This window comes from Camellia sinensis, chromosome 7, assembly GCF_055761805.1.
Source record: "Camellia sinensis isolate YWXY chromosome 7, ASM5576180v1, whole genome shotgun sequence".
Taxonomy (NCBI): Eukaryota; Viridiplantae; Streptophyta; class Magnoliopsida; order Ericales; family Theaceae; genus Camellia; species Camellia sinensis.
The window spans coordinates 129,503,033-129,523,468 of record NC_138967.1 but is presented as its reverse complement, the minus strand read 5'-3'; the positions used below and the strand labels follow the sequence as shown (position 1 = coordinate 129,523,468).

Here is a 20,436-nt window from a genome sequence, read left to right as displayed (position 1 = left end):
TTCTGTTAAAAAAAAAAAAAAAACTCTTTTTTTATTCTTTAAACAAATCACACCACTCTCATTATCTTTCTTTTCTCTCTCATTGCCTTGTGAGAAGATTACATTTTAACAGAATTCAATTTAAATTTGTCAAACCAAAAAAAAAAAAAAAAATCCAAAAAAACTGCATTTTCCACCTAACCACTTTTTTTTTTTTTTTTGAAAATGAGTTAAACATAAAATTATTATGATTTACGGTGAGATAACATTATTATTTATGTTACAAAATTTTAGATGTTATTATAAATTTGGGTGAATTACACTAATAGTTTCTATAATTTGGGACTTGTGTCACTTTGGTCATTGATTTTTCAATTGTGACATATTTTACCATGAATTTTGAATTTCCTTCCAAGTAAGGACAATTGAAGATATCTTTGCTCAATTTTAAGGGCAAAGTCGTCAATTTGATAAAATATAAACTAATTTGACAAAAATAAATATTAAAAAAATATTTTTAAATTTTTAAAAATAATTTCTATCCACTAAAGATAAAATTATGTAAAATTGATAAAAATAAAAACAACTACCCATTACATGATCATCATCTAAACGCATGATAAAAATTAATTTGGTAAAAAAAATAATAAATGTCTAAATATCAATTTTACATAATTTTATTTTTGGTGGGTAGAAGTAATTTTTAAAAATTTGAAAATACTTTTAACATTTATTTTTGTCAAATTAATTTATATTTTATCAAATTAACAACTTAGTCCTCGAAATTGAGCAATAGTATATTCAATTGTTCTTATTTGGAACAAGATTCAAAATTCATGATTAAATATATCACAATTGAAAAGTCAGATATCAAAGTGACAGACCCAAACTATAAGACCGTTAGTGTAATTCATCTTAGTCCTCGTTCGACTTTCTTATTGGGGTTAAAAAAGCATAAAAAGGCAAAAAAATCATATAAGTTAATAAGACAAAATATTACTTTTTATTCATAATTATTGTACTTTTTCTCTCACAAAAATTAAAAAAACCCCAAAACAAAAATCAAACTAAATTAAAAAAATTTCAACACAAAAAAACTAACTATATTAACAATGTCAAACGATCTCTTATTAATTTTATTGTAGTAATGGGTGAATATTGAAAGATTAATGCGTGGGAGTACTAAAAAGAGAGCACTATAGATGGAGCACTAATGAGGTGACTCTCTCTTGATGTAATGATTGTTTGTTTGTTTTTGTTTTTGTTTTTTTTTTTTTTCACTCATTAGTATTTTTAGTGGTGTGTTTTTTAATAGTGGTGTGTTTTTTAATAGGCTCAATCTTTAAAATACAAAATAAAAAATTTTGGGAAAAACAAATCCATTTGGAATCTGCCGCCACACATTGCCTCACACATTGATCGAAGCCATGCTTGCATTCTTGTTTTGGGTTTTGTGAAGCTTCAACTACTTTCCACAAGTTGTGGGGGGCAAAAGTAGGTGGACATTGCCATCAGAAAAAAATAATTAAATAAATAAAAATGATAAGGTAATTGAGTTACATAATATATATATATATATATATATATATTTGAGTGGGAATGGCCCGGGTTATAGTAATGAAATAAAATAAAATAAAATAAAAATAATGACAGTGAGAGACATGCCAGGTGGGTTGAAGAAAAAAAAAAAAAGGGGTGAAATATTAAAAAAGTGTTGTGGATAAGGTTGAAATATTAAAAAGTGTTGTGGATTTAAAAGTGGTAGAGCATCTATTGGTGCTTGGCTCTTCAATTTGGATGGATAGAAAAAACAAATGACCTGAAAACAAATGACAGAGAGAGAGAGAATGAGGAGCATGATTAAAAAAAAAATTAATGATGGGTTTAAAAAATTAGTTTGATTAATGACCCGAGAGAGAGAGAGAGAGAGAGCGAGATGAGATGAGATGAGATGAGATGAGATGAGATGAGATGGGTTTAAAAAATTAATTGTGGAGGATGGGTTTTGATTAAAAAAAATTGAGAGTTTGGGATGATGGGTTTAATTAATCAATTGTGGAGGATGGATTGTGGGATTGGGTTGTGATTAAAAAAAAAATTGTGGGTCTTGGATGATGGGTTTAATTAATCAATTGTGAATGATGGGTTGTGATTAAAAAAAAAATTGTGGTTTGTAGAGAATGAAAATCTAAGAGAGAGTAAATGAGATGGGGAGCAATCAAGATGGGTTTAATAAAAAATAAAAAAAATTGGAAAGTGTGGTGATATATACGAAGAGATATTAGATTTTAGAGAGAGAGAGAGAGAGAGAATGGGGACGGGCCATTCTAATTTGGCTGGACAAACAGCCATTGAAAAAGAGAGACAATAAATGAGGGCGAGAGTAGATGAGAGGTGATGGTGCTAGGGTGGTTGGTGGTCGTGGCAGTCGGTGGGAGCGTCGTTAGAGGAGAGGTGGAGGACAAAGAGAGAAGAGGTAGAGGAGAAAGAGGTTTGGACTTAGATTTTTAGGTGAGAGATAGAGCAGAGAGGTTTAGCTGATGATTTAAGAGGAGAGAGAGAGTATTTGGGCAGGAGATTAACCATTGAATTTTGGATGACAATGTGAATTATTGAAACAAAATGTACTATTTCTGATATATTTTGGACATTTTTAAAAACCTTCTTCAATATGTAGATTTGAAGATTAGATTATCAAGTATTGGAAGGCCACCATAAGCTCTATGTTTAGTATTTGAATACTTCACTTTTTAAGTATTTGTGTGTGGATAATTTTTAGAAAATAAAATAAATTTATTGATAAAATGTTGTCACATAATTCTTGTATATTTATTTAAAGATGGATACATTAAAATTATGTGATTATATTTATTGAATCAATATATTTTTTTCAAGAATAATCTAAACACAAGTACCTAAAAATAAATTAACCAAACAGTACATGAGGTGGACTCACAAACCAAAAATTCCACGGTCTAATCCTATAATCGTTTACGCTGTGTTTGGTTGGGGGATTTGGGAAGGGAAATGAAAAGGGAAATGGAAATGAAAGGAAAAGGAGAAAGAATTAATAGAATTCCAAATCCCAACTATGTTTGGTTGTGTTGGTTATAAAATAGAATTGATGTCCTAAAAGGTATCCTATTTCTTTATTTATTTCTCACCCCCTTTCTTTTCTTATATATTTTTTATTATAACCAAACATAAATAGGATTACATTTCTCATTCCTTTTCCAAATCCCACCTCAAAAACTCCAACCAAACACAGCATTAGAGACATGCCAAGGGATATGTACAGAAGCATATTTTGAACATTTATTTATATCTTATATTGTAATAGTCTAACATAAAATGTTATTAATATTAGGAATTTAATTCAAATTGAATAAATTTTAAGGTTAAACTGCACTCTCTTTTTGAAAAAAATTATCTTCTTTGGTTCCAATTTTTTAAAAATTGAGTTTTTTATTTTTCATATTTTTTTTTATCTTTAATAATTTTTTTAATATTATAAAAATATATATATATATATATATATTAGTTTTTAGATACATTTAACATAAATACAATTGAAAAATATGATATTTATGAAAAAAATCTTTAAAAAATTCATTCAATACCAAAAATAAAAAATCAATATATTTTCATATTCTTGTGTATTTATTAATTTTTTAAATATTTTCTTACAAATATTTTATTTTTTTATGTTCATCTAATTGTTTAAAATATTAAAAAAAGTCATTAAAAAAATACAAAAATAAAAAACTCAATTTAAAAAAAATTAAATTTAGAAAATTAGAACCAAACAAGTTTGTTAGAATAAATTCATATTAGATCAAGTCTATATAAAAAGATTTTCAAAATTTAAGTGCCTCGGTTATCAAATTGGGAGGTAGCTTCCTTTCGGTCCATAATTTGGATTGGAAATCATTGTTCGTGACTATGGATCCTACCATGGGTCCCATTCAGAGTCGAATTATTCATTTTGTCAGGTACTTCATATACATCATCCACACAAAAAAATTAGATCGATTCGATAATTATTTTTTCGCTTTGTAATAAATAAATAAAAAGAAAAACAAATGATCTATTTTAAAAACATAATTGTTGTCCATTTTTTTGTTGACAAATACGATAAATTAAATAAGTTATAATTATCAGATCAACTTAATTATTATTTTTTAAATGATATATACGAAATACCCGAGTTAAATCCGAATTGCCCGAGTTGCCCGAATTGCCTGAATTGTAAATGAATTTTAGTTTTTTTTTTCCCAGTTACATTATTAAATTATTAAAATTTGACTCTATTTACAATTTTTTTTTTAAAAAAAAATAGAAAATCATTAATACCATCAAAACAAATAATTTATATAATGTAAGAGAGATACCACTATAGTAGTCCTTACAATTTATGAGTGAAAATAAAAGAAAAAAAATAAGATTTTATGTTATTTATATATATATATATATATAATATATTCAATATGATTTAATAATATAAATTACTTTAATATCATGTAATAGCTAATAATTTATATATATATATATATATATTTAATATTTATATATATCTCTATATGTATAATTCGGGTTTCGAGTTACTCAGGTTGCTTGACATTTTTGCCCAAGCTCGCCCAAATTTAATTCGAGCTTCTGAAGTTTTCTCCATGCTCGTACCGAATTTGAAAATATTTTGTCCAAGTCTTAAAAAAATTCGGACTAGGCTCGAATTGCTCGGATTAAGTCCACTCAAATTACACCCCTAAAATAAACCATTCGACTAATTAAACCAATACACTTGATGCACTTCACAATCACCAAGGACAATTCATCTCCTTTAAATTTTGAGAGGTGACATACTTTATACGTTTTTTTCTCACTCCTCAAACTTATCCCAAATCTTTCCATGAGCCGTCTTGCTTGTCCTTATTAATCCACCAACTTGATCAATGCTCATACACCTGATACTCTATATCCAAATTAAAAATGTTAGAAACACTAGTATTTTACTAAATTTTTTACCACTTGGTCTCTCGAGTAGATTGTACTATTTGCAAAAATACTGTATGAGTCAGATATGCACTCGAGCCAACCCTTGATCGCTCGAGCAACTGGCAAACATAGTGTAAGTTTGCTCGAGCCACTAATTGGTCACTTGAACAGTCTGTAGAGATTGTAAAAGTTTTAAAAGCTCGCAAAGTTCGCTCGATCAACCACTTTGTTGTTCAAGCGATCTGTGAAAAATCTGGATTTCAAAACTGAAAATTTGAACTCCCAAATACCATTTCAAAATTTGGAGTCATGCATGGCTTATTTAAAAGTATGAAAATGCTTTGGAAAATTCCGATACATGACCATTTATAAACCATTTGCTTAAAATCTTATCAATTTACCAAAACTTAAATTAAATCTTCATGACTGCAAAGAATTTCCAATTCTTTTCTCTTGATTTTAAAGTATGAAATTAATCACGTAGTCCATGAACTTTTCTGAAATCATGTGCAACTTAAAAACTTTCATGCATGCAAGAATTCAAAATCGAAACCCAGAATGATGAAATCAAAAATTAACTTTCATGAATATGCATGTAGCTCATTTTCCTACTCAAAACCCAATTTCTTCATCATATTGTTAAAACCTTGCAATTTCATGAATATGATTCCAAAACTCTCTTAATCTCAAGTATAGTATGGTTATTCCACATAAATTGAATATAAATTTCATACCTTAAGTTTTAAGTCATAAAGTAGAAGTGATTTCTCTCTATTTCCTCCTGTTCTTCCTTCAATTCCCAACACAATGTGGGTTTCTCTCTCTACACTCTTGAGCTTTCCAATTCACTCTCTTTCTAAACTTTTTCCAGCATAAATGAAGGACTGAAGAATGAGCTCCCCCTTTTTCTTTTCTTTTTATTTTTTATATTTTTTTTAGCAACCCTCTCTTCTTCTTGACTCACATATGTAACACGCACACCTCACTTCTTAATAATGTTCCATGTGTGTGCACACACTTGCACATCTTCTTTGAGCTCCAGCACAACAATGACATGCACATACACACTAAAAATACTTCCAGCACATCACACTTAATTGGGATTAGATTTGCACTAATTATGTATTATCTTAATTGAATCACACTTAATTAATTTTGACTAGCACGCAACTTAATTAATAAAAATTTCCAGATAACTAAATTAGTCTTATTAACCTCAATTAAGGCCCAATTAATTATATTTAGTTTTACCAACTTGAATTAGATTTTCAATCAAACTCCCAAAAGGCTCCAAATATCAAATTAAATTTATTGACATTATCAATTTTAGTTTCTTAATTCATTAAAGCTTTCAATTTCAGATCAGACTCAAAATTTCTCTTAAGAAATTATATATACAAATTAGATATCTCACAGGTAAATTCAATTCAAAATAATCACAATTTTCAATTTTCATAACTTAATTAATTTAAGGGGCTGGATTCCCTCTAATCCATGATCGGACGGAAGGATATTGTTGGACCCATGGGGGGCCTACCACAAGTCCCGTTTTTTGATAATCTGAACCGTTAATGTGTAGAAATCGTCGAGTATTATATGCTTGTAAAAAATCACATTAATTGGATATCGATAGTTATGTGATAAAATCAGTTTTGCATAAAAACAAATGGACAGTGAAAAAATAAACAGTTGACAGAAATCTGATCCGATGAGATAGCTATTGATATCTGATCAACGTGATTGTTTATAAGCATATAATACTTGACGAGTTCTACACATTGAACGGTTCAGCTTATCGAAACAGGATCCGTAATGGGTCTCCACGGGCCTAACAGTACCCTCCAGTTTGTGATTGGAGGGAAGCCTAGCCCTTAATTTAATTAACTCGAATTAGGACTCAATTAATTACATCTTAATTTTATTAAACTGAATCGAATATTTAATTAAACTCCCATATGGTTCAATAATTAAAATTAAACTGATTCAACTGACTAATTATACCTTCTTACGTCATTTAGGCCTTCAATTTCTAACTCCGAAATAAATCTTTCACAAAATCATATAAGAACCAGACTCAATAATGCTCATCAATTTCACAATTAAATCAAAATAATAGGGAATTAAAATTCAAATCTCTTTAATTAATTAAATGTAAAATATTATACGTGGTGGGATTGTCATATTATTGTCCAAGCCCGTAGCGCCCATCACAAATTACGTTTCAATAATTTAAATTGTTCATTTTATAAGGCCATTCGTGTATATTATTCATAATAAAAATTATGTCAATTCAATAGTTGTAGCCACCGATTTCGTTTCGATAATCCAAACCGTTCATAGCGTAGGATTCTTCATGTATATCATCCATAAAAACAATTAAGTCGATCTGATAATCGTAGTCGAAGATCCCATTTTTATAATCTAAACTGTTTATTTTGTAAAGTCCTTTATGGATATCATCTATATTAAAAAAAAAAAAAAAAAAAAAGAGGTTGATTCTATAATTTGACCCTATTCAATTTGCCATATTTGTCTTTCAAAAAAATTGACGAAGTGTGTTTTTTAAAACAAACTATTTATTTTTTTAGTAGCAAACACAATAAATTGGATGTGCTATAATTATTTAATCGACCAAGTTTTCTGTTATATAGATAATATGCACAAAATATTCTACAAAATGAACCGTTCATATCATTGAAATAGGATTCATGATGAGTCGCATGAACTCAAACACCACTTTTCAATCTAGATCTAAATTGAAGGGAAGTATATCCCTAATTTTATAGTAATGTCATGACTCCAAAAAAATGATCAATATTGTATACGACACTCATATGGGTGCAGGGACATGCTAATGTGAATATTGTTTAAAATATTTGATAATTGATTTGGAATCTCTAACATTTTTATAACTATATTATTTAAATCCTCAGTAATTTTGATTCATGAAATCTATTATTAGATAAATTTTTCCTTTTCATTTTTTAAAATCCCTTTAGTTCCCTGTTTGAAAGTTGCAGTCATTCAACTAAAGTTATGTCACATTACATCACAAACAATAGGATAGAATGACCATTCCTTAATTTTTCTCATGAAATAATTATTTTCCAAAAATGATAAAAGATTATTTTATTTGTAATCATTATTTTTTTAGTCTAACAAAACATAAGAATAAATAATTTGATAAAATGATTATTTAATTACACTTTATTTTAGTGAACCAAATATAATTTAGGTCTCGTTTGACAATTTTCAATTTTAGTCAAAAAATTAAAAAGTGACTATAAATTATTACATTATTTTTTTTACTTTTTTACATATTTTTTTTATAAATAAAATAATCTATTCCTAAACGAGACTTAAATAGAAGTATTTGAAGACTAGATGGTCAAGTTTTGGACTCATACGTCCATCATAATAAACTCCACATCCAGGATTCAAGTCGTTGATCCTTTAGACATTTATGTGCAAATCATATCATATTTGAAAAAAAAAATGTTACTGAATCGATAAGTGCGTAACTATATAATTCTCAGTGTATTCTCTCTTAAAGTAGATAATTAATATGATTTTGAAAATATACGTTCATTTTTTTAAAGAAAAATCTATTAAAATTATATGACTATATATGTTTATTTGATCAACATGATTTTTTCAATGATGATCCCCACATTTACCTAAAATTAAATGATTTGGATCATCCAAATAGAATTCGTAGTGGGTTTACAAATCCAAAATTAGACGAGTATAAAAGACTACAGACAAGTCAACTTTACAAGGATATGCATGTAAGTATATTTTGAACATTTATTTTATCTTATAATGTAATATTCTATCATAAAATGTTCTTAACATTTAGGAATGTTTTTCAAATTAAATAAATTTCAAGGTCAAACTGGATTTTTTTAATTACTCATTCACCTGGGAGATTAAAAATTTTCATTATTATAAAATATAATTTTTTTTTTTTATCGTGTATCTCACGTTCTTACACATTCGTGTTATTTCATAGACGAAGCTAAAATGCCATTTGTTATTTTCTCCATAGGTAGCATTTTTATTTTTATTTTTTAATATATGCGGGAGATAACCTTTCATTAACTAAATTGAAATGAAAAAAATGTAATTATATATAATTTTTTTTAAAGTATGACACATTTTGCAAATCATGTGGCTTATTTGATCAACCAAGTTAGTTGATGGTGAGATATTAAACTCTTTGAACAAATTTGATGTAACACCACGGCTAGTTAGCCAAGTGATTATATAATACCACTTTATGGTGTGAAGATCTTAATTTCCTCTGTTATTTCTTCCTCCACTTAACTCCACCAACTCCAGCTAATAACTTCTGATACATGCGCGTGCGAAAAAAAAAAAAAAAAACTAAGTTGATGGCATTCCTTATTTAAATTTCATTGTATTTCAATGGAACATAGTTTGGAACTTTCTGTTTTGTCTATTTTCTTTATGATTATACAGTTAATTGTAAATTTATAACAGGAGAAATTAAACAAAAGAGTTTATTCAAAGTTCGCGTTTGGTCATGGTGTAACATTAAGCCTTTTAATTTTTTATTTTTATGAAGTTTTGTTAACACGAAACAAATATTTAAAACACATGTTAAGAATATTTATAAAAAAAAATACGTTCTTTAATATATATGCTTTTTTTTGGCATAATAGACAATTTTTTTATACTTCTAAACATAGCAAAATCCTTTATTATATTATGCATATATTAGGAAATTGTAGTATTTTAACTTATGTGTCATCATTTTAAAACATTAAACAAATGCAAACTTCAGTGTGTATATTCTCCTAGGATAGTAGTCCTTATATTTTTATTCTTGTATTTAGTGTTTGTAATTTCAATTGATTCAATTTTAATCCTAAATTTATGAGGTTGCCTCAATTTTTTTAATTAATGCATTTCAATGCGTTTCAATTGATTTGATTTTAATTATGAATTTATGCATATATTAGGAAATTTTTGCATTTTTTAATTAAAAATATGTGTTATGATTTTAAGTGCAAAATTATAAATTTTCTCAACTTAGTGAGTTAATCTCAACAAATTCAGTGGTATTTTTTAGTCAAAAACACTAACGGTATTATCAATTGGATCAAATTAAAAGTGTAGAAACTAATAAAACCAAAAAAAATAAGGGTAGAGATTACCGGTATAATTTTTCATAATATTCGTCAAATGAATCATTCATAAACCAACTTAGTTGGTCACCATGATTTTTCTAAGGGCTTAGTCTCTAGGAGGAGCCATTTGGTGCCTTACAAAGGGTGAGAAGGCTAATTTCTATAGGTATTAATCAAACAATTAATAACTCACTTTTGCTGATAAAAACAAAATAAATAAATAAATTATACATAAGTGTGTGAGTGATTTTCTGACCACACTGCCCGCTTAGTAACTAACTGGAGAGTACCGACAGAATAGATGGCACCTGACTGACCTGCAACAGAAATATAAGAATCCCGTGGTGGTTCGTCCATCCGGGGGCACTCCGACGATCAAGTTAGTATATCTCTCAAAGATAATCAATTATTCAACTCACAAGCTTGAGTATTAAAAGCATACCTTAGACCCATGGGGGTGCCTCTCTTTTATAGTCAATACAATCCTAGTCCCAATAGGAGCCTGACCCTAATGGACTTAGGATTACTGCTAATCTGGGACTCCCAGTGGGATTAGGATAAACTCTCTAAGAGTCTTATCTTTACCCAAACTAAAGTCTTCTCCCAATCTGGGACTCTTGTCCATATCCAAGTTGAGTTCCCTCTTCATTCTAGGACTCTTGTTCCTTATCTGCTTATCTCGGATTCCGATATCTTCAGAGGCAACCTCGGCCTAGCCGAGATGACCTCGGCACAACGACCAAGACACGTGGCACCTCGGCTGACACGTCGACGTCACCTTGCCACGTGTTGGTACTCAGAAAATATATCCCCACAACTGCCCCCTAGGTTCTATTACCTCGGCATTCTGAGGTAATGGAACCTACACTGTTCGTTCATCTGTGCCCCTCTGTCCGAGATAGAACTCGCTGACCTCAAAGTTTCCTGGACCTTATGTCCACTTGTGTCAAGTATCAAGATTCATGCCTTCCAGGCTACTTGAGATCGCACCTCCTAGCTGAGGTTTATGGTTCCATCAATTCGTAAACTCCAGAAGCTTTGCGATTGCGCATGAGCTACCATGTATACGCTCCTCAATCGTTTTGTTCATGCGTTGATCCCTTACTGGCTTGTACGAGCTATCAGGTTTGCGTCATTTCTGCGTACGTCGCCTGATAGGTACGTCACCCAAGGTACAATTCAATACTCCTTTGTCGTCTTTTCGAGTTTTCAACAAAGCTTTCTCTCTTTCCCTTTGTCTTCTCATTTTGCATTCTTCCATGTGCTTCATGTGCTCAAACTTTTCTCTTTTCAAAAAATATCCCCAATCCTTAATCAATCTCTTTTCAAGTTTTCTGCAACTGCTCCGTTCACACTCTCCGGTGAGTTTCCTGATTTCCAGTCACTTATTTGACTCCGGCGATCCTTATATCGGCGTTCATTTGGTAGGTTCATAAATTCTCACTTTTTATTAAGCTCAATCTTTCATAACTCTTCTGATTTACTTTGAATCTGTTTTTTTGCCATCTGTGGTCTTCTGTTCTCGTCTGTCTTTAAGTTTTTGATTTTTTATTGCTGAAATGCCTGGAACTGTTCTCGCCATATCCGCTTTCTGTTGCTAGCATCATGTCTGGTTCATTACTTTCTTGTTCTTCACATACTTAGTGCCTGTGTACTTGGCTTTATTCTTTGAACTCTGTCATCTTCTTGACTTTGATTTTTCTCTTCTTGTTTTCTTGTTGTATTTCTAGATTCTTGCCTTCGTTTTTGTTTTCTGCATAGTCTTAGAACCACGTCCCTTCTTGAAATTGTTGCCGAGATAATGGTAGAGAAGCTCTCCTAGCTGACTGCCAATGCTTTCTTGTTTCTGAAAAATGTCTGTTGTTGGCCGATGTCAACATTCCTTGCTCTTTGATTATCATTCCTTCTTTCACTGTATTTAATGGCCATGTCGGGTAATTGACTTCTCGGATGGCCCTGGGCTCCAGAAGTCTGTCTACTTCTTGCTCTACTGCTTCGACGTGCATCAACGTCGGTCCTCTTGCTTGTTGGATCACAGGTTTGGCCGACCTGTCGACGTTCAGTTGGTGGCAAGTGACCTCGAGGTCAACGCCAGGCATTTCGTAAGGTGTCCAAGCAAATATCTCAATGTTTGCTCTAAAAAAAGCTTCCAATTCTCTTTCTTCTTCTTCGGCTAAGCCTGAGCCGAGAAGAAAGAAACATTTTTCATCCCCCTCCTGGACGAGGATTTTCTTCAGTGTCTCTTCACTCTTCTCGGCTGGCACTTTGCCGACATCATCTAGGACCTCTATGTCCTCGTTCTCAATCTCTGCCTTCTCTGGTTCTCGAATGCTACAGGTGGATTTCATTGCTGCCATGGAGCAATTCTCCGCCTACAGTTGATCCCCTCTGACTTCTTCATTCCCATGTCCTGTTGGGAACCGCAATAATTGATGCAATGTTGAAGGAACTGCCCCCATTGCATGCAACCATGATCTTCCCAAGATTTGTAAGGAGATGGAGTGTCGATGATGGTGAATTCTGTTGTGATCTTTCTGGTGCCAGTTTGCACCTCCAAGCTTACTGCTCTCAGTGGCCATGTCGGCGTTCCATTGAACCCAACCATTGGGCCATTGGGTTACTCCATATCGTCTGGATGAAGGCCGAGCTCCTTGTAACATCGGACATACATGATGTCACAAGAGCTTCCTTGGTCAATCAGGATGCGTTTCACTTGGCACTCCCCAACCTGGAGGGATACTACCAAAGCATCATTATGCGGGTGCTGGACCATCTCGAGGTCGGCTTCGGTAAAAGACACTACTGGTCCCAAGTACTCATCTGCTCGATGTCTCTTGTCCCCAACTTGGTTGACATGTTGCAGGTGCTTCACCTTCTGAGTCTCCCCCCTAATTTCGTTCTCGTTGACCCTCGAGTGAATTACATTAATTACCCGAGGTCCTCCTGCCTGAGGTTGTTGTGCTGGAGGAGGCGGAGCTGCTGGCGCTTGAGACAGTTTTGCCTGTTCTTCCCTTGTTCTGGTCTCATCGACGAGGTCCCTTCAGATGGCCTTGCCTCATCAGATCTTCTAAGTGTGCTTTTAGTACTCTGCAGACTTGAGTCATATGCCCGCCTTCAACATACACCTTTAACTGTGCAATCTCCTCGGGGTGTAACACCTCGGTTGTACCCATTAGTCAGTTTATCTCGGTTTTGACCTGATACTTGAAAATATTTATCATAATATTTCCACAAGTGTTATTTACAACTTGATACTTCACTTTTAGCAAGACTTCTGTCTTCAAATTCCTTCCAAGTCTTGGCAATATGGTAATCTCGGCAAGTATGTAGATACTTCTTTCAACATAACCTTGGTTTAACTTGTAAATTTTTGCTCAAAAAATTTCAATAAGTATTTAACCATAGTCTTCAACTTGTAAACTCTTCTCAAGTTTCAACAAGTGTTTGAGCATTTTCTCGGTTTAACCTAACTTGTAAACCTTTCTCAAGTTTTAACATCATCTCAGCTTAACTTCGGTTAAGCATTATCTCAATTTAACTTCGGTTAAACATCATCTTCGGCTTAACTTCGGTTGGGCATCATCTCGGTTTAACTTCGGTTAAACATCATCTGGGCTTAACTTCGGTTAAGTATCATCTCGGCTTAACTTCGGTTAAGCATCATCTCGGTTTAACTTCGGTTAAACATCATCTTGGCTTAACTTCGGTTGAGCATCATCTCGGTTTAACTTCGGTTAAACATCATCTGGGCTTAACTTCGGTTAAGTATTATCTCAGCTTAACTTCGGTTAAGCATCATCTCGGTTTAACTTCGGTTAAACATCATCTCGGCTTAACTTGTAAATTGCTACAAATTTCAACAAGCGTTAAGCATAACTTCGGTTTAACTTCAACTTGTAAATTGCTACAAATTTCAACAAGTGAAGATAAACAATAATCTCTGCTTAACTTCAACTTGTAAATTGTTACAAATTTCAACAAGTGAAGATAAACAATAATCTCGGCTTAACTTCAACTTGTAAATTGCTACAAATTTCAACAAGCGTTAAGCATTACTTCGGTTTAACTTCAACTTGTAAATTGCTACAAATTTCAACAAGTGAAGATAAACAATAATCTCGGCTTAACTTCAACTTGTAAATTGCTACAAATTTCAACAAGCGTTAAGCATTACTTCTTCTCTCTGCCCTCCCAGTGTGAACTTAAAATCCACTTGGGTTCTCATCATACATGTAGCTTCGACCTTGTCGCCGAGGTTGTCGGCCTTGATTTCTCTATTGATCTTACTTGGCTCCAACCTGAGTTTGATTTTCGGCCTCGCATCGGCGAGCCGTTTCTCTTTTCTTGTTCCGACGCCTTTGTTCCTAGCATGTCCTCCTCGGCCCTAGCATACTTCTCAATTCTGGCTAACTTTAGTCTGATCTTGTGTGTTTCCTTTTTATCTTCTAGGATCTGAGATCTACTCATTGTGCTCTTCTATTCTCGGACTCATTTGCCGAGATCTTGTCTTCTGGAATCTTGGATCTGCTCACTCAGGTTGAGCTCTTCTTTTCTCGGACCTACTCATCTAGGCCGAGATCATGTCTTCTGGGATCTGGGATCCGGGATTTGCTCACTCAGGTTGAGCTTTTCTATACTTGAATGTTACCTCCTTGGGAGTGCTCATGCCCCCTGTCTTTGCATCCCTTCTGGAAGGGTCTTCGTTCCTCCGCAAGTATCTATCCTTCCATACCTGGATGTCATCTTCGTTGTAGTATCCGCTTCGATCTGTTGTCTTTAGTGTGTCACCTTCCTGGCCGGCGTCTTTCACTTCGTGACTCTGGTCACGAGTTTCTGTGTTGCGGCCGTCCCCTTTAGCGTCGAGATCGATAGGTCTCCCACTCCCAGCAGGAGCGTTGTCTCTAATTTGATCCTTCTGTCTGTCATTGGCCATCTATTCTTCTTTCTTTCCCACAGACAGCGCCAAATTGTGTGAGTGATTTTCTGACCACACTGCCCACTTAGTAACCAGCTGGAGAGCACCGACAGAATAGATGGCACCTGACTGACCTGCAACAGAAATATAAGAATCCCGCGGTGGTTCGTCCACCCGAGGGCACTCCGACGATCAAGTCAGTATATCTCTCAAAGATAATCAATTATTCAACTCACAAGCTTGAGTATTAAAAGCATACCTTAGACCCATGGGGTGCCTCTCTTTTATAGTCAATACAATCCTAGTCCTAATAGGAGCCTGGCCCTAATGGACTTAGGATTACTGCTAATCTGGGACTCCCAGTGAGATTAGGATAAACTCTCTAAGAGTCTTATCTTTACCCAAACTAAAGTCTTCTCCCAATCTGGGACTCTTGTCTATATCCAGGTTGAGTTCCCTCTTCATTTTAGGACTCTTGTCCCTTATCTGCTTATCTCGGATTCCGATATCTTCAGAGGCAACCTCGGCCTAGCCGAGATGACCTCGGCACAACGACCAAGACATGTGGCACCTCGGCTGACACGTCGGCGTCACCTTGCCACGTGTTGGTACTCAGAAAATATATCCCCACAATAATATCCTAATTTTATAACCAAAAAATTGTATGAAATTGTTAAATGAATATCAAGAAATGATTGATACAAATTTAAAAGCGGGCCATAACTCCAATTTCGATATTTTTAAGTCCATCAATCCTAAATGTTGGTCTGGAAAGAACTTTTTTAACTTAATTTTTTGATTTTTTAGTTAATTTTGGAATTACTTTTTTGGTTCTTTTTTTTATGAGAAAAAAAATGAAATAATTATAATTTGAACGTGAAATTTTATTTCATTTATTTATTTAACTTTTTTTTTTTATTTTGTGTGTGTGCATTTTTTTAATCTCAACTCACTTCCAATTTGCGTGCCAAACGGCAGCTAATAAACACGCCTTCACGTTGACAAAAATATTTTTAGTTCACCAAGCGTTCATGATCCTACTAATCATCTCCTTATAACAACAAACCTTCTAGAAGCTTTTTATGTGTGTGTTTTGCAAATTTTAAGTTCTCATAACTTGAATTTTGTTATCCAGTTATGAATAACATTTATATTTTTGGATTTGCTTTTATGAAATCTTTAAAACAAGCTCCATGTTGAATATGGAAATAAAAAAATATAAAATATAAAAGGATAGATGGGCATATCTCAAGTTTATCTGTGCACTTTCAAATTAAAAATAAGGACAGATAGATCTATTTGGAGTCTATTTGTGCATATTAAGCCTATATGGGGTCATTTGTGCACATTTAAATTTAACAAAAAAAAAAAAAAAAAATCAAAAACAAATAGTTCTAACTGGAGTCTATCTATGCACTTTTAAATTAAAGAAGGGGGATAGATAGGTCTATTTGGGATTTATTTGTCCATTTTAAATGTTTCTGTATATTTTCCACATTAAATTAAAATTCGGGAAATTTTTTTTATGTATGCACTTTAAATTTAAAAAATTGGGACAGGGTCTATCGAACTTTTAAATTAAAAATGGGAATAAATAGGTCCATTTAGATATATCTATGCACTTTTAAAGTGAAAAATGTGAACAAATAGGTTTGTCTGCTAGCTATTATGCTATTTGTGCATTATATATGTCTATCTATGCATTACCTACGCTATCTGGGCACTTTGAAATATTTTTTAAATTTAAAAAATTGTAGACAAACATATATATGTTTGCTTTACAAATTAAGAAATGGAGTTTGATTTTTACATGTTGTAGAAACTTCAATAGGCCATAATTTTGTGCTCATTAGTCCCTTTTTGAGTTTTTTGTTTTTTGATTTTATGTATTTTTTTGTGAAATCTATCCCTTTGAAACGAATAGAGGTGGTTTCGCTTACTTATTTTTTTCCAATATATATATATATATATATACTTTTTGACTCTCAATTTATACTTTTTTCGCATAAACCATCTAACATTAGACCAAAAAATCATGTCATTTAGTCCATGGTGAGGAAAATTGCAATTCTATTGTATTGATGTATAGTTTTTATGATACTATACATAGTTGCATTGTCATGAATTTCCTTGGCCTTGACATGCTTCGAAATAGATCTATTCGTTATTTTTCTATAGGTCTATTTGTTGAGTTTTTTTTTTCTTTTCATTGTTAATATTGATCTTTATTTAAAGATCTTGACAAGATGAACACAAAAAAATTAATTTTATTAAAAATTGATATATGTAGCTAAAGTTATAACATTTTAAATTTTTTTTAACACTACACATAAAAAGGCAAATATGTCAAAAAATTTCTTTGCCACAAAATGTTTAGAATTGCCAACCAGAAAGTGTTGTGCATGTCACCTTCTAATTAAGAAAAACCAAAATTTGGGTCTCTGCCACAAAACAATCAATGCGCGGGACTGTTGACCAATGTTTCCTACATTTATTCATTTTTCTTGTGATTGTTTAATAACTAATGTAAGTACATTTCTCTTTTATAAAAATTTAATTTATTTTGTTTGATACACCATTTTCTAATCTCGTTTTGCTACACTTAATAGTCTAATCTATAATATTTTTGACTTCTTCCTTGCATCTTATATATGGACATGAGTACAATAGGGGATTGAGAATCTATGTAACGTTGAGCAAAAGTTATAAAATTATGGCTCGTCTTTTTTGACATCAAAGATCAAATAACTCAATTTTTTGATTAGTAAAATAAAATCTATAATAATAATAGAAAATACTCATTCGCTCAAGAAATAACAAAAACTCTCTTATTGTGATTGTTAACATAATAACTCTTAATTTTGTTGGCTTCTACTGCAACGATATTCATGTAGTGAGATTCTATTTCTGCATTATTTCAAGCTCATTTTTCTAGCTTTGTATAATAGATTCGTGAGCATTTTGGGTTTGCTCAATTCTAATGATATTGAACCATATATGTATTTTTAGGTGATATCTAGATAGTATGTGGAAATAGATTTTACGAAATGCTTCCCCATATGTTTTTGGCTCGAGATAGATTGCAAGCTTATCTCACAAAAATGCATCATCTCATTAATTTTTATTGTTGTGGACAAACAGATCTCTTGCAAGCTTATCTCAATTCATGATTTGGTGAATGTATTCTACAATTTCTTTAAATAAAGGTAACTTCTGTCTACTGTAATCTTCAATTCTTGTTCTCAAACTCAAATGCACAAGTTCTAAACTATGTTTGATCAACTAATTGGATTAAAGACAAAATTCATTTATATAGTTAGAAAGGTTCTATGTGATTTTGGATTAAAATACAATTGTTAATTTTTTCATCCACAGTAACGGAAGGTGTATTATGCACATTATTTTTTAAAATGACTTGATTCTAAAAAAATAAATTGAAATTAACACAATAAAGAGACAATTTTATCTTGATCTTCTCCAAACCTAAAATTAAATTAAGATGTAATTAAAATAAAATAAATATATAATTATGGATTGACCTAAACTATAATGAAAGAGTGATTTAAAATATAATTAAATTAACATATAAAATAAATAATTATTAAGGATTGATCTAAAATATAATTAAATTAAAATTAGATTAAGATGTTAAGAATTACAATAAATAATTAAGGATGTATGATTAATTGTGATGTAAACTATAATTAAATTAAAATTAGATAAAAATAGGAATTATAATAAATAATTAAGGATTTTACTATTAATTTTGATTTAAAATATAATTAAATTAAAACTAGAGTAAAAAATTAGGAATTATTATAAATAATTAACAATTTATGATTGATTATGATTGAATTGAATTGATTTTAGAAATTATAAATTATGTGTATGAGAGAGGAAAAAAAGAAAAAAAGAATATATATATATATATATATATATATATATATATATATATATAAGACATAAGATTTAAGATTATTACAATCATTTCATATTTATAATTAATGAAATTAACGGTTGTATCTTGGTCCAAGATTAGATGGGGCCTTTCTAACTATATTTAAACAGTAGGAGAGCTAAAATGTTCCAATCTCAAATCACGAAGAAGAAAATATAATGTTAATTTGGTAATGACCATAGAATACATAATTATGAAATATTAGCGTCAATAGACTTTCGGCCAAGAGGGTGAACAAACCAATTTTAATTTCAAATTGTTCTTTTTTATTTTTTTGGATAAATAATTCCAAATTATTCTATTTTCAATCTGCCAATTAAAAGTTTGTCTTATTTTGTTAGGATTAATAGTGAGAATCACAAAAAATCATGAATAAATTACACTTTACATCCCCATACTTTGCACTAAATTTCACTTTGATCCCTGTATATGAAATTATGACAGTTAACTCCCTGTACTTTTGGTCAAATTCCACTTTGGCCCCTACACATGAAATTGTGTCAATCAACTCCCTGCATTTGGTCAAGTGTCAATGTTCCATTCTGTTACTATATTGTTTAAGTCTTTAATAGGAATTCAGTCTTATGATAAATATGTGACTACAAAATGAGAATAAGAGAAGAAAATGTGACTACAAAATGAGAACAAACCAATACATACTTTGTCTCACGTGATAAACATGTAAGAAAATTAGGACAAAAAGTAAAGAAAACAGAACTCTTTTCAAATAAATAAAGGTAATAGAGAAATCAAAAAAAAAGGAAGAGGAATATTCTATCGTTACTATGAAAAACAGAATTTTGTGATTTCTATTTTCACAAAAAAATCTTAATTTGTCTCTTTAATTGTTCATAATTTGTGTTTTGATTTAATCGAATATAGACAAAATATGATGTAAATTTTGGGATGTGTATAAGCGGGAAATGTGCATGATTTTCCTCCTTTGCTCTTATTTTGTAGTCATATGTTTGTCGCATAACTGACCTCTATTAAAGATTTATATGGTAGAGTAACAAAAGGGAGACATTGATACTTGACCAGAAATGTAAGGATTGATTGTCACGATTTCATGTGCAGGGACCAAAAGATTTGACTAGAAGTGTAATGGCTTGATTGTCATAATTTCATACATAAGGGCCAAAGTGAATCTGGTGCAAACTGCAGGGATGCAAATTATAATTTACCTACGAATTTTTTAAAAATACAACTATTCACACATTCAATAAATTAGAAAAATATAAAATTTTAAGAAGTGTGAATATTTTTAAATGCATTCATACTAACTTTCATACTTTCTAAATAATATCTTAATAATTAAAAGTATAAATGTTCAGATTTACAACTTTCACACTTATTACAAAATTCACACTATTATAATGCAAGGAAGATGAGTCTCATGACAAAATATTTCTCAAAAGTATGAAATTTTATGAGTG

The 20,436-nt window shown here is 31.3% G+C and overlaps 1 protein-coding gene across 2 annotated transcripts in view; it reads left to right on the top strand.

The window, feature by feature from the left end:
* LOC114296445 (disease resistance protein At4g27190-like) overlaps positions 1-20,436 on the top strand; it is a 66,733-nt gene that overhangs the window by 1,817 nt on the left and 44,480 nt on the right. For both annotated transcript variants that reach the window (XM_082879377.1, XM_082879378.1), the window contains exon 4: positions 18,184-18,248. The gene's annotated coding sequence lies outside the window, so the exon portion shown is untranslated. The remainder of the gene's footprint in view (positions 1-18,183; positions 18,249-20,436) is intronic.